We start from the raw sequence: 15517 nt of genomic DNA, 5'->3' as shown, positions 1-15517 counted from the left end.
TTTAAATGTCCTAAAACTAAAGGGAACAAGGTTCCAACACTTTGGTCTTCAATTAGGTCTTCAATTTCGTCCAACACTTTGGCTCCAAGCATAAGCTATCCATCCTTAGCCCAAAAGTGCTCCAAAAGTCTCCAAAATGCATCTTTTTGCTCCTTTAGCCCTTTAGACCTGCAAACACACGAAAATAGCTTAAAGTACTAAAATAACTAAAGAAACATAACGTAAATGCACGAGAACAAGCCATTTAAGTCGCATGAATATGCTCCTATCAATACCCCGCGGCTGCCCAACACAAGACCGATGAATTCGAATTGAAGTCAAGCTTGTTGCACCACATTCCGAAGTACCATGGGCTTTCCATGGAAGATCCCAACAAGCATCTCAAGGAGTTTGAGGTTGTTTGTTCGAGCATGACACCCATAAATGTCGATGGGAACATTCTGATGATGAAGGCTTTTCCATTCTCTCTTGTGGAAAAGGCTAAGGATTGGCTTTATGAATTGGCACCCGGGACCGTTACTTCTTGGGAGAGCATGAAGAGAGCCTTCTTGGAGAAGTTCTTCCCTACTTCAAAAGTCATTCTCTTGAGGAAGAAAATTAGCGGAATCCAACAAAGTCAAGGAGAATCTTTTCCGGCATACTACGAGCGTTTTAAAACCCTTGTTGCATCATGTCCTCAACATCAAATGAAGGAGGAGCTTCTCCTTCAATACTTCTATGAGGGCCTTCTTCCCATTGAAAGGCAAATGCTCGATGCTTCGGCGGGAGGTGCATTGGTGGACAAAACACCTATGGCAGCCAAGACCCTAATTGCAAACCGTGCTCTAAATGCACAACAATATGAAGGTGTTGGACAAAGAGAAGGGCCACGACAACAAAGTGTGAATGAGGTAAGTGCAATTTCTGATATTCAGTCACAATTGGCTAATCTTACTTCTCTCGTGTCTCAGGTTGTCAAGGGGTCAAAATCATAAGAAAACCAAGTGTGTGGCGTGTGTACAATGCAAGGGCATCCATCCGAGACATGCCCTCAATTAATAGAGAATGGGGGATGAGAATCTGCCAATGCCATAGGCTATGGGAATCAAAACCAACCGAGGAACGATCCATATTCTAACACATATAATCCAGGTTGGAGAGACCACCCAAATTTCAGATGGAGAGATGCACAACAACCTGCCCAACAATCTGCACCACAAAGGGGATTTCAACAAAACCCACCTGGATTCCCGCGACCATACCAATCCAACCAACCACCATCGTCCCAAAACAACTCAGGTTCGTCTTTTGATAATTCTCAAGTTATTCAATTGCTAACTACATTGGCGCAGGGGCAAGAAAAACAAACAAAGGACATGCACAATTACGCCAATGAGGTGCAGAATCAAGCTCAAGAGGTGAAGGAGTTGAAGAGACAAATGGGACAAATGGCTGAATTCATGGGGCAATTTAATAGAGAACAAGGCAAGTTACCAAGTTCAACGCAGGTGATTCCGAAAGGAGGATTCGAATCTGCCAAGGCAATCATGTTGAGAAGTGGTAAGGAGGTCGGAACCACCTCAAGGCCATCCAAAACAAGTCAAGAAGAGGACATGTTGCTGCAAGAAGAGGAGGAACAAGCAAAGAAGGCAACGGCAAGGGTGAAAGAAACTTTGCCGCAACCCCCTATTGTGCCAAAACCGTCCAACACGCCTAAGGTAAGTCCAAATTCGACTTTGTCAGGTTCTATTCCACTGAACGTGCCCTTTCCTGGCAGGTTTAGGCAAACAAAGAAGGAGGAGCATGAGAAGGACATTCTTGAGACGTTTAGGAAAGTTCAGGTCAATATCCCGCTCTTAGATGCCATAAAGCAAGTGCCCAAATACGCTAAGTTCTTGAAGGAATTGTGCACTACAAGGAAGAGGGCGTCACATAAAGAGATAGTAAGGGTAAGTGAGAACGTTTCCGCTGTTTTACAAAGAAAGTTACCACCAAAGTGCAAAGATCCAGGTAACTTTACAATCCCTTGTATTATTGGTCAAACTAAGTTCGAACATGCTATGTTAGACTTAGGAGCTTCAATTAACGTCATGCCATACTCTATTTATGCTTCAATGAACCTTGGTGAATTGAAAAATGATGGTGTGATTATTCAGTTGGCCCATAGATCTAATGCCTATCCAAAGGGCGTATTGGAAGATGTCTTAGTGCAGGTGAATAATTTGATCTTCCCGGCGGATTTCTATGTCCTTGAAATGGAGGAAACCACCCATGCTCCATCCTTGCCGATTCTTCTTGGGAGGCCATTCATGAAGACGGCCCGAACTAAGATAGACGTGTTTAAAGGCTCTTTAACAATGAAATTTGATGGGGAAGTCATTGATTTCAATCTTTCTGAAGGTATTAAATTTCCTAAAGATGATCATTCTTGTTTTTCTATTGATATAATTGATGATTTGGCGCAGGAATTTCTCGATTCTTTGGAGAGGGATACACTTGAAACAACAATTGCACAAGGAATTGGGCAAAAATCTGGTTTTGCCGTGCCTAGAAGTGAAGATGAGGCCGAGATGGTCGCTGCACTTGAGTCATTGCCACAACACTTTGGTAAGCCTTCCAACCCAATTTCAATTTCAGTTTCCACTAATAAGTTGTTACCTTCAGTGATTCAGGCACCCGTACTTGAGCTTAAACCGTTGCCCGATCATTTAAAGTACGTCTTCTTGGGAGACAACGAGACATTGCCCGTCATTGTCTCCTCATCACTCACGGCCATAGAGGAGGAGAAGTTGATTCGAGTGTTGAAAGAGCACAAGACGGCCATTGGATGGACTTTGGCCGATATTAGGGGAATTAGCCCGACTACGTGCATGCATCGCATACTTCTAGAGGAGGGGGCTAAACCAACTCGAGAGGCTCAGCGCCGTCTCAACCCTCCAATGATGGAAGTTGTGAAAAAGGAGATTATCAAACTTCTTGATTGTGGAGTGATTTATCCGATCTCTGATAGTCGTTGGGTGTCACCGGTGCAATGTGTTCCAAAGAAGTCCGGAGTGACAGTGGTGAAGAATGCTGAGAATGAGCTTGTGCCAACCCGTATCCAAACAGGTTGGCGAGTGTGCATTGATTATAGGAAGCTCAACGCCACCACAAGGAAGGACCACTTCCCTTTGCCGTTCATTGATCAAATGCTTGAAAGGTTAGCCGGTCATTCTTTTTATTGTTTCATTGATGGTTATTCTGGATATAATCAAATTGTCATAGCGCCGGATGACCAAGAAAAGACAACTTTCACATGCCCCTTTGGTACTTTTGCTTATCGTCGCATGCCTTTTGGTTTATGCAATGCTCCGGCCACGTTTCAAAGGTGCATGGTAAGTATCTTTTCAGATTTTGTGGAAAAAGATTATTGAGGTATTTATGGATGATTTCAGTGTGTTTGGTGATTCATTTGATGGTTGTTTGGAAAATCTCACAATGATTTTGAAACGATGTGTAGAAACTAACCTTGTGCTTAATTGGGAAAAATGTCATTTTATGGTTAGACAAGGCATAGTTCTAGGGCATATTGTTTCAGAAAGAGGAATTGAAGTGGATAAATCAAAAATAGATCTTATACGCTACTTACCCTCTCCTACTTCGGTTCGAGAGGTTCGTTCGTTTCTTGGTCATGCAGGATTTTATAGGCGATTTATCAAGGACTTCTCCAAGATCTCAAACCCTCTTTGCCGTCTCCTCCAGAAAGATGTGGCATTTGACTTCAACGAGGACTGTGAGAAGGCGTTCAATCACCTCAAGGAAACACTAACTTCGGCCCCTATCATAGTTCCACCGGATTGGAGCCTTCCTTTTGAGCTTATGTGCGATGCTTCTGATTATGCATTAGGAGCTGTTTTGGGGCAAAGGAAGGAAAAGAGGCCGCATGTTATCTATTATGCCTCTCGGACTTTAAATGATGCACAATTGAATTATTCTACCACTGAAAAAGAACTTCTTGCTGTTGTATTTGCTTTAGATAAATTTCGTTCTTATTTGCTTGGTACTAAAGTTATTATTTATACTGACCATGCAGCATTGAAATATTTGTTCACCAAGAAGGAGGCCAAACCACGACTTATTCGTTGGATGCTTCTTCTCCAAGAGTTCGATATCAAAATCCGGGACAAGAAGGGAAGTGAAAACGTGGTGGCTGACCACTTAAGCCGTATGGTGCATGAGGAGGATGTCGTGCCTATCATAGAGACATTCCCAGATGAGCAACTAATGTCCGTCAAGGTAAGTGAACCGTGGTATGCTGATTTGGTGAATTATTTGGTGTCTAAACATATTCCTAGTGAATTACTTAAACACCAATGTGATAAATTGAAGAAAGAGGCACGATTTTATGTGTGGGATGACCCGTATTTATGGAAATATTGCCCTGACCAAGTTATACGTAGGTGTGTGCACGATTCTGAGTTTAATGTTATTCTAACCTTTTGTCACACTTATGCTTGTGGGGGATGATGCGTGATTTATACGCACACAAATTAAACCCTCTTTTCGTCAAATTGTAGTATATGTATAAGTAGGGATCGTTCTAGACCGGGGATTAGGAGGGATTGTTAACCACTTGGATTTGACTCAAAAACGTAAAATAACAATATGAAACACTATACTAGACTCAAAGAATGCAAAACTAAACTTTAAAACACTAAGACAAACCAAAAGATTCAAAACAACACAAACACACTCAAATCTGCCTAAAAACCACTTTCTGGGCAGATTTGAGCACAAACACAAATTTGGACGAAATTAAGTAATAACTTGACTCAAGAACGTAAAAACACAATATAAAACACTAAACTATCTCAAAGAATGTAAAACTAAACACTTAAAACATTAAAACAAACCAAAAGACTCAAACATCACCCAAAACACTCAAAACTGCCTTAAAATCACTTTCTGGGCAGTTTTGAGCACTTTGGTGAATTTGGACGAAATTGGGAAATAAAATTGAATCAAAACACTTTAAAACATAAACTAAACAAATTCTAAACACTAAAGAACAAGAAAGTAAAGGGGGGGTTTTAAATTGACGAGAATTGAAATAACAAAACAAGTTAATAAACTAAACAGATTGTAAAACGAATTTGATGGAATGGAATGAATGGATGATAGAATGGCTAAGGGGTTCATCTCCATACATGTTATACTTGCATAATAAAATGATTTCCAATTGCATTTCAATAAACCATGAAACTCAACACCCCGGGTTAACCGTGATGCACTAATTAACCTTCAAATCTTCCTAACGTTATTGAATTGGATGGGTTAGCGCATACAACAATTCAAAACATTCCCCACAAGTCCTCAACATGAATGCATAGAAGAGATACAAGCAAGAATCATTACGCTCTATGAAAATTATAAGTGTTGACGAGGCATTCGTTACTATGGATTGCATGAAACTTATGCCAAGAATTTGTTTAACGCGATTGTTTATAAGCAACCTCCACTACTTGTGAATATAAGTTCATAACGATTAGGTGAAACTTACTTATATTCTAGCGTCATATTCATGCATGAAAATTAAGCGCGCATTCTCAATAAACATACATAAATAAGTTATCAATCAAACGGTTAAACAAATTGAATCCACAACTTATGAAACGCAATTAGAAGTATTCAAATCAAAATGCAAGCATAAACATATATTCGAATCACCCCCTAACCAAGGGGGGTTTAGTTCCTCATGGTACAAAACAAAGAGAATCAAAGAAACACCTAAACATTCCAACAACTCAAACTTGAATTGTATGAACGTTTAGGCCCTCTTATCTTCCATTCCTCATTCGTACAAAACAAAGAGCATTGAAATTAAACATTGAAATCAAAGAAACACCTAAACATTCCAACAACTCAAACTTGAATTGTATGAACGTTTAGGCACTCTTCTCTTCCTCTTCGTTGTGGCACAAGGTCTAAGGTGAGTTTGATGGTGTGAATGGTTTGGGTAGTGGTGGAGATGGAAGGATGGTGTTTGGATTGTAAGGGAGTGGTGCCTCAAGGCCACGGCACCAAGGGCAGTTTGTGATGGTCTACATTCTGAAAATGGAAGGGTTTGTGTTGTGGTATGTACAATGGATGAATTTCTGAAATGGAGGAGTGAATGAGAATGAATGCAATGGATGCTTATTTATAGGTGAAATGGGGGGAACATGACAGCTAGGAGGGAATGTGGCTGCATGTTTGAATGATTAAAGGATGCATGTGGGTTGGAATTGCATGTGCAATGAATATGTGGCTGCATGTGCAAGGGGACAATCTGAAAATGCATGTGAAAGCATGTGTTGGCTGCAATGATGAAATGGATGGGAGTGCATGTGGCTTAATTAATTAAAGGGAGTGCATGTGCAATGTTTTAAAGGATGGAATGCATGTGAATATGATGGAAATCTGATATGGTGATGGGAGATGCATGTGGCTGATTTATGCATGTGATTAAAGGGAGTGCATGTTTGAATGATTAAAGGGGGAAGTGCATGTGGGTTGGAAATATAAAAGGGGAATGCATGTGGCTGCAAGGTGTGGTGAATGATGATGAATGCATGTGGATTAAAGAGTGAATGGTGGCTGCAAAGTGAATGAATAATGAAATGGGAAAGCATGTGCAAGGTTTTGGTGTGAATGATTGAATATGCATGTGGCTGCAATGGATTAGGAATCCTTCAATTTCGTCCATCCTCTTGGCTCCAAGCATATGATATCCATTCCAATCTCTAATTTGCTCCAAAATGCTCCAAAATGCATCTTTTTGCTTCCTTAGCCATATGAACCTAAAAACACACGAAAATGGCTTAAACTACTAAAACAACTATGAATTAACAATATAAATGCACGAAAACAAGCTAAGTAAGTCGCCTAAATATGCTCCTATCAAATTCCCCCACACTTATCTTTTGCTCGTCCTCGAGCAAAACAAAAAAACAAAACAAACAAAACGACACTAAACAAGTAAAACACAACCTAAACCTTCCAACAATCGTCTCAGGGATTTCCAATGCACATGACATGTTAAAAATCATTATTCCCACAGATTTTAGCCATCTTTACACTTAAGTACATTCTTACTCATAGTCACCACATACTAGTTCGCATTTAAGCATTTAAAACACATTTCGAATGTAGTAACATGCCTTAGAGAATTTCCTCAATTCCTTACTAGAATGCACTCTATATTCACACAGATTTTCTGACTACACACCCTACACTAGTTATATGTGAGAGATTGATGTAAACATGAAAGACTAGTATCTCACATATGTTATAACAAAGAAAGCATTTTCTGGATTTACGATAATGACATGAATATGATCTCATGAATGGAATGCTACTACTTAGAATGAGAACCAGTGATTCCATAAGCTCATATCAATTCCAAACTCCACATATTGAATACATAACATCAAGATAGAAGTTGAGGGTTGTAACGGGGCTAAGGGTAATGGTTTAACAAAGAAAGGTAAAGTAAAACAAAGGTTCTTAAAGTAATAGGAAGCGAAGTAATGAAATTGACACTTAAACTCACTTTGAATGGCAGAAATCAACTTTTAAACACAAGGGAAGATTCATGCAACAACTAGGGTCAAATTCACTCTTTTGGACCCTTCCTTCAATAACCAATGCTTGTGAGATCATTCTCACTTATTTTTCAACTCTTTTTTTTTTTTTTTTTTTTTTTTTTCTTTTCAACAAATTTTTTTTTTTCTTTATTTCATTCTTTGGCCGTGCCCTATTATCTTCCCCCACACTTATTTTCTGCAGTATATTGATCAAAAGGAGTTCATTCTAAGTCATGTTTCACTATCCTTTAAGAACAAGGGGTTAATAAAGAAAATAAGCTTGAAAAGGCTCAAAAGGGGTAATCCTACAATACATGTGAAAAGGGATAGGCTTTTTGGCTTTGGCTTGACTAACAACTTCATCTTATTGTATGTTATGCAATCAATATCATGCTTTGAATGAAACGGATATAAGTTCTAGCATTTAGTTCTATCATGATACAATTGCATTCTAAGTAGCAACCAAGCAAGGAATAATGAGATCATGCAACAACTTTAGAAAACAAAGAATCACAGAAAATAACTCTCCAAAGAAAGTAATGGCTCGAATCTCACAGGGATGTAGCGTTTGTTTGAGTTCCTTCCTTCAAGCATGTTACAAAAACGAATTTTTCTTTTATGATTGCATGTGAAGTCATACATTATAACCATAACCAAGCATATACCAAGAGTAAATCAAACTTTTCTCTATGTTAATAACTCTTTTTAACCGTCATGCAATTACAAACCAAATCCTTATCATTGTGTTGGAAGGTACCCTAAGACACAAACACACAAAAATGACTCAAAACACTCTTTTTTGGCTTTTCAAAACAATTTTTTTTTCAAATTTTTATGGTATTTTTGGAGTTATAAAAACAAAACATACTAAAACACTCTAAAACAACTTAAAAACACCTTAAAACAGTAAGGAACAACATTTGAAGTTATGGGTGATAAAATCCCACGAATTTGCATTAACAACATTAGTTACCCCCCCACACTTAAATCGAACATTGTCCTCAATGTTTTAAGCATAGATTCATACAAAGCATAAGTAAACACACAAAAAGCATTTAAACATACTAAACATGGCAGAATGTAATTAACAAAGAGAAGAGTTTAGGGACGCAAATCTGGTTATGTGATGTAAATTCCATCTTCTCTTTGTTGATTGCATTGAGGCTTGATCTTGATGATTCCACAGGCTTACTCTCGAACTGGCTGCCGCCCATCGTTGATTTTCCTTTGTGCTACTCTTGAAATGGGCAGCAGGATTCTTTTGGTCTCCTCCACTTGTTGATTTTCCTTTGTGCTACTGGGCTGGAGGATTCTTTTGGTCTTCCCCGAAGGTCTGAGCTTACGTAGATGTGTGCATGATTCTGAATTTCACTCAATTCTGAATTTCCTTTGTGCTACGTAGATGTGTGCATGATTCTAAATTTCACTCAATTCTAAGCTTTTGTCACACATATGCATGTGGTGGTCATTTTGGCACACAACGCACTGCCCTCAAGGTTCTAGAGTGTGGTTTTTATTGGCCGACTATATTTAGGGATGCTAGAACCTTTTGTATGTCTTGTGATCGTTGCCAACGAATGGGTAACATAGGTACCAAGGACCAAATGCCGCAAACCCCTGTCTTTAATGTTGAAATTTTTTATGTTTGGGGCATTGATTTCATGGGCCCTTTCCCTCCATCTTATGGTTTCACTTATATCTTGCTAGCCGTTGATTATGTTTCTAAATGGGTGGAAGCAAAAGCCACCCGTACTAACGATTCTAAGGTGGTTGCAGATTTCGTGAAAACTAACATTTTTGCTAGGTTTGGAATGCCGAGAGTAATCATAAGTGATGGAGGGTCTCACTTTTGCAATCGGACCATTGAGGCGTTGCTAAGAAAGTACCATGTCAACCATAAGGTCTCCACACCTTACCATCCTCAAACAAATGGCCAAGCCGAGGTGTCTAACCGAGAAATCAAACAAATTTTGGAGAAGACCGTTGGACCAACAAGGAGGGATTGGAGCTTACGTTTAGATGATGCACTGTGGGCATATCGTACGGCGTACAAAACACCCATTGGGATGTCACCTTTTCGGCTCGTCTATGGTAAGCCATGTCATTTGCCCGTAGAGTTAGAGCACAAGGCACATTGGGCCGTGAAGACTTTCAACATGGACATAGATGCAGCGGGAGTTCATAGGAAGCTCCAATTGAATGAACTTGAGGAGATTCGGAATGAAGCCTATGAGAATGCCCGGATGTACAAAGCCAAGACCAAAGCATTCCATGATAAAATGATTCGAACCAAGACCTTCACAGTTGGGCAGAAAGTGTTACTTTTCAACTCTCGCCTACGTTTGTTTCCTGGTAAGTTGCGTTCTAAATGGATTGGCCCGTTTGTTGTTACTAACGTTTTACCTTATGGTGCAGTCCACATAAAAAGCTTAAGGAATGGCGTAGAATTCAAGGTGAACGGGCATCGGTTGAAGCCATATTACGAGCATGGTGTGGGGCAAGTGGTGGAAGACATTCCTTTCAATTCCGTGGGCTCAAATGAAGATTAAAAGAGGGTACTCGTCCGGCTGAAAGATGTAAAAGAAAGCGCTACTTGGGAGGCAACCCATGCATCCGAATAGAGAAGAACTTGGAAACCCCTTTTATTCCTTTCTTTTTCTTTACTGCCTTTACTTTGCTTTCTTTCTCGTATTTGTTTATTTGCTTGCTCTGTTGTGACTTTCTGCTTAAAACATTGAGGACAAAGTTTGATTTAAGTGTGGGGGGGTAAACAATTTGTATTTGCATGAATTTCGTGGGATTTATTCACCTTTCACTTAGAATGTTGTTTCTTGCTGTTTTAAGCGTTTTTAGAGTGTTTTAGTGTGTTTTATAGTGTCTTGGTATAAAACTCCGAAAATTTGATAAAAAATAAAAAATAAAAAAAAAAAATAAATAAAAAATAAAAAAAATTCTTTTGAAAAAAACCCAAAAATATGTGTTTTTAGAGTCATTTGAGTCATTTTGGTGTTTGTTTGTGTCTTAGCGCTACTTGGGAGGCAACCCATGCATTCAACAAAGGAAGACTTAGAAAGCACTCCAAATCCAGATTCCAAAAAAAAAAAAAAAAAAAAAACTCTTCTCTTTGTTGCTATTTCGTTTCTGCCTTGTTAGGTTGTTTAGTTGTTATTGTTTGTTTGTTTATTAATTGTGTGAGTCTATGATTGTAACATTGAGAAAATGGTTGATTTATTGATAGGCACTACTAAACAAAGAAAGATGGTACTTCACAAAGGGTGTTTGCTTGAGGCCCCACTACGTGGCTTTACTCTTGAAGCAGAAGGCATCGGAGCGGAAGGCGTAGGAACATAAGGCATCAGAGCGGAAGGCGTAGGAACAGAAGGCGTAGGAGCAGAAGGCATCGAAGATAGAGCATTCCAGGCCTCAATACTTGGCCAAGCGCTGGATGAGCCAGGAAAAAGGTGCCTCTGGAGGAAAGACGAGAACCTTTGACGGTCACTATGAATCCGACCTTCAGACTCTTGCAGCTCATCAAGCTTCCTCTTCATGCCCGTCGAATAGTTGTTTGCAAGCACGTGCAAACTTCTATTCTCATACTTAAGCTGCTGGATCTCCTGCTTGAGACTTTCCACCTCTGCCATCAATGATTCCACCTGACGGGAGCGGGCAAGCAGGCGTTGGCCCATGTTGGACACAGAACTCGCACACTGAACACTAAGTGCGAGGGACTCTTGAACGGCCAACTCATCGGACCGTCCTGACAGCAGCCTACTATCTTTTGGTGTGAGGAGGTTCCTAGCTACTATTGTAGCTGTTGTGGCGTCCTGCATCACAGAGTCTTCACCTGAAAGAGGACCGTTAGAAGAAAAGAAAGAAGGGCGCCATACGTTACCTTGACGCGGCGCGCCCGTATCACTGCTAAGGCTCAATTCCAAGCTAAGGTTCGATGAGTTTGCCATTTTTTCAAAAGTGTTCAAAGAGAAGGGATGGAGTTAAATTTCAAAGGGCCGGAGTCAATTTTCAAGAATGGGAAATCTTCAGTGTGTGTTTGTTGTGGTGATCGATAGCTCAATAAAAAAGCCAAGGCGACTCGTCCACCAATTCAAAAAGCCGGAATTTCCGGCGTAATTTAGGCGACGCTTTCTCGGCTTTTCAGAAGGCGCGTTCAACTTTGTCAAAAGATTTCTTCTTTTCAGACAACACGTGGAGGCCATCATCATAACTACACATCTTTAGCCGACAAGCGCAAAGTTCGGCGACGCTTTCTCTGCTTTTCAGAAGACGCGTGCAGCTTTGTCAAAAAGAGCCGCATCTGCACTACCACGTGTCGTTCAGAAAGCGAAGGGGCGCCTGCTCAGAAATCGAAGGGGCGCTTGCTCAGAAATCGAAGAGGCGTGTTCAGAGATCGATGAGGCGCCATTATTTCAAAAAGCCGGATTTGCGGGATCAAAACGTTTGTCGACAAAGGTAAAAAGTACCACCACTTGATATTATCTCTATATATGTCGACCTTCGTCTTTTATGGCAGGGAAAACCTGAAGAAAATGCCCAACTCTCCCTCACCTCTGAGGGCGCACTCCCAGCAAAGCCTTTCGAAATACTCAATTCTTTCTTCTTCCCCAAAGATGATACCAGATGCCTGGAGTACATATGACCCAGGAGGAAGCAGCACAACAAATACATGTGCTGATTCATTCACCGCTTCTTCAAAAGCAAAGGTATCTCATATCATCAAGGTCAAAAGCAAAAGTATCTCATATCATGCTCTTTCCCTGTCTTTTTCTTTGTCCTTGTTCTTACTCGCATGGTAAAGTAAAAAAAAGCAATCAGCCGGCACTTGGAGTCAGTCTTCCGATCTGGAGCCAACTGCCTGGGATCTATTCCTGATTGCTTACCTAGCGTTGCTCTCGAGTAGTCATCTTCAACGGTTGATACACTTCCGGAGAAGGGACCACTTCTGCAAAGGGGAGCGAGTAAGGCAAGTGAAAATGATACATTGAAGCATGTGGAGACAAACATAGGCTGAGTTATCCTCCAACCCTTTTCAATACGAATTGGAAAGATTGAACAAAGAAACAGACCAAAAGGGTATGCTCAGACCTTCGGGGGAGACCAAATGAACCATCCTGCTGCCCAGTTCAAGAAGTAGCACAAAGGAAAATCAACGATGGGCAGAAACCAGTTCAAGAGTAAGCCTGTGGAATCACAAAGATCAAAAGCCTCAATGCAATTACCAAGGAGAAGATGGAATTTACACTCTATAACCAGATTTGCGTCTCTAAACTCTTCTCTTTGTTAATTACATTATGCCATGTTTAGTATGTTTAAGTGCTTTTTGTGTATTTACTTATGCTTTGTGTGAATCTATGCTTAAAACATTGAGGACAATGTTTGATTTAAGTGTGGGGGGGTAACTAAGTATATTTGATGCAAATTCGTTGGATTTTATCACCTATCACTTCACATGTTGTTTCTCACTGTTTTAAAACTGTTTTAGTGTGTTTTGTCTTAAAAATTCGAAAATCCCATAAAAATTTGAAAAATTGTTTTGAAAAACCCAAAAAGAGTTGTTTTAAAGTTGTTTTTGTGTGTGTGTTTGTGTCTTAGGATACCTTCCAACACAATGATAAGGATTTGGTTTGTAATTGCATGACTGTTAAAAAGAGTTATTAACATAGAGAAAAGTTTGATTTACTCTTGGTATATGCTTGGTTATGGTTATAATGTATAACTTCACATGCAATCATAAAAGAAAATTTAGTTTTTGTAACATGCCTGAAGGAAGGAACTCAAACAAATGCTATAACCCTGAGAGACTTGAGCCTATAACGTTCTTTGGAGAGTATAATCTGTGATTTCTTGTTTTCTAAAATCGTTGCATGATCTCATTATTCTTTGCTTGGTTACTACTTAGAAGGCGTTTCATCATATAGTTCCAAATGCTAGAACTCATGCCCATTTCATTCAAAGCATGTTATTGATTTGCATAACATATATCAAGATGAAGTTGTGTAGTTGCCACCATAGCCAAATAGCCTCGCTTCCCATATTTCGTATATGTTGTAAGTTTTACCCCCGTTGAGCCATGTTAACCCATGTTCTTTGTTAACCCACTTTATCTTCACCTAACCTAGAATATGACCGTCCTTACCCTTGTTCTGAAAAGATAGTGAGCATGACTTAATTGAATTCCTTTTGAGTTACATTATGAAAGAAAATAAGTGTGGGGGAGAGAATGTTTAAGTGTTTTTGTTTTGAGATTCAAAAGAAAAAAAAAAAAAAAAAAAAAAAAAAAAAAAAAAAAAAAAAAAAAAGAGAAAAGAATAAGTGATTGAAGAAAGGTTCCAAAACACCAATTCTGGGCGTAAATTGTCTAAATTCTCCCTTTTTGTTCAAAAGTTGAGTTTTCATTCAAAAGTGAATTCTAAGTTGATTAAAATGCTTTGCTCACTATTTCTTTAAGAACCTTTGTTTTCCATATCCCTTCTTTATCCACATACCCCAAGCCCCGTTACAACCCTTGACTTCTATCTTGAGTGTTGTGTATTTCAATTTGTGGAGTTTGAACTTGGTATGAGCTTATGGTGTCACTGGTTCTCGCGTCTAAGTAGTAGCATTCCATTCATGAGATCATATCTAAACTTGATTATTAACTCCAGAATTTGCGTTCTTTGTGATACATATATGTGAGTGTCGTTTTCATGTTTACATCAATCTTCTCACATATGACTAGATTAGGGTGTGTAGTTAGAAAATCTGAGTAAAAATTGAGTGCATATCTTGAAAGGAATTGAGCAAATTCTCTAAGGCATGTTACTACATTCAAAACATGGTTTTAAATGCTTAATTGTGAACTAGTATATGGTGACTATGATTAAGAATGTACTTAAATGTGAAGATGACTAAAATCTGTGAGAATGATGATTTTTAACTTGTCATGTGCATTGGAAATCCCTAAGACGGTTGTTGGAAGGTTTAGGTTGTGTTTTACGTGTTTAGTGTCGTTTTGTTTATTTGTTTTTATTCTGTTTTGCTCGAGGACTAGCAAAAGCTAAGTGTGGGGGTATTTGATAGGAGCATATTCATGCGACTTAAATGGCTTGTTCTCGTGCATTTATGTTATGTTTCTCTCGTTATTTTAGTCCTTTATGCTTCTTTTGTGTGTTTTCAGGTTCTAAGGGCCTAGGGAGCAAGAAAGTGCATTTTGAGGCCATTTGGAGCATTTTTGGGCATGGATTGGATAGCTTATCCATGGAGCCAAGAGGATGGACGAATTTGAAGGCCTTGTATGCACTTGAAGACACAAAACAATGGCTCTAGCCCAATCAAACACATTATGCCATACAAACCAACCTATTTTAGGCCCATTCTATGTACTTAAACCCTAGCCCTTTAAACTAATTCATTTATCACTTATCAAACCATTCACTTATCACTCACCACATATCATTCACTTATCACTTAACATATCATTCATTTATTTCACTTCCATACTCCTCTTAATTCCACATGCATTCTCACACATGCACATCATTCACTCACATTTCCACCATTCATTCTTTATTCCTTTCCAAACATCTCACATGCATTTCCACCTTCCTACTTCATCATTTCACCACATTCTCCCTCTTTAACTCACATGCATTCATCATAATTCACAACACAAAACAACTTCATTGCCGTGGGTTCCCATTTCCTTTCCAAACATCTCACATGCATTTCTTCATTATTTCCTAACCCTACATGCATTATTTATTGCATCAACACATGCACTTCCACCTTTCATCCACAATGATTCATGATTCATTCACTTTGCATCCTTTAATTCAATCACATACTTTTCCATCATTAATTAGCCACTTGCATCTTAAACAAACAACCATATGTTCCCTCCACTACTCCTATAAATACCCTTGCATTCATTCATTCAAGAA

This window comes from Pyrus communis, chromosome 7 (assembly GCF_963583255.1).
Source record: "Pyrus communis chromosome 7, drPyrComm1.1, whole genome shotgun sequence".
Taxonomy (NCBI): Eukaryota; Viridiplantae; Streptophyta; class Magnoliopsida; order Rosales; family Rosaceae; genus Pyrus; species Pyrus communis.
The sequence above is the reverse complement of the archived record's forward strand: the minus strand, read 5'-3'. Positions refer to the sequence as shown.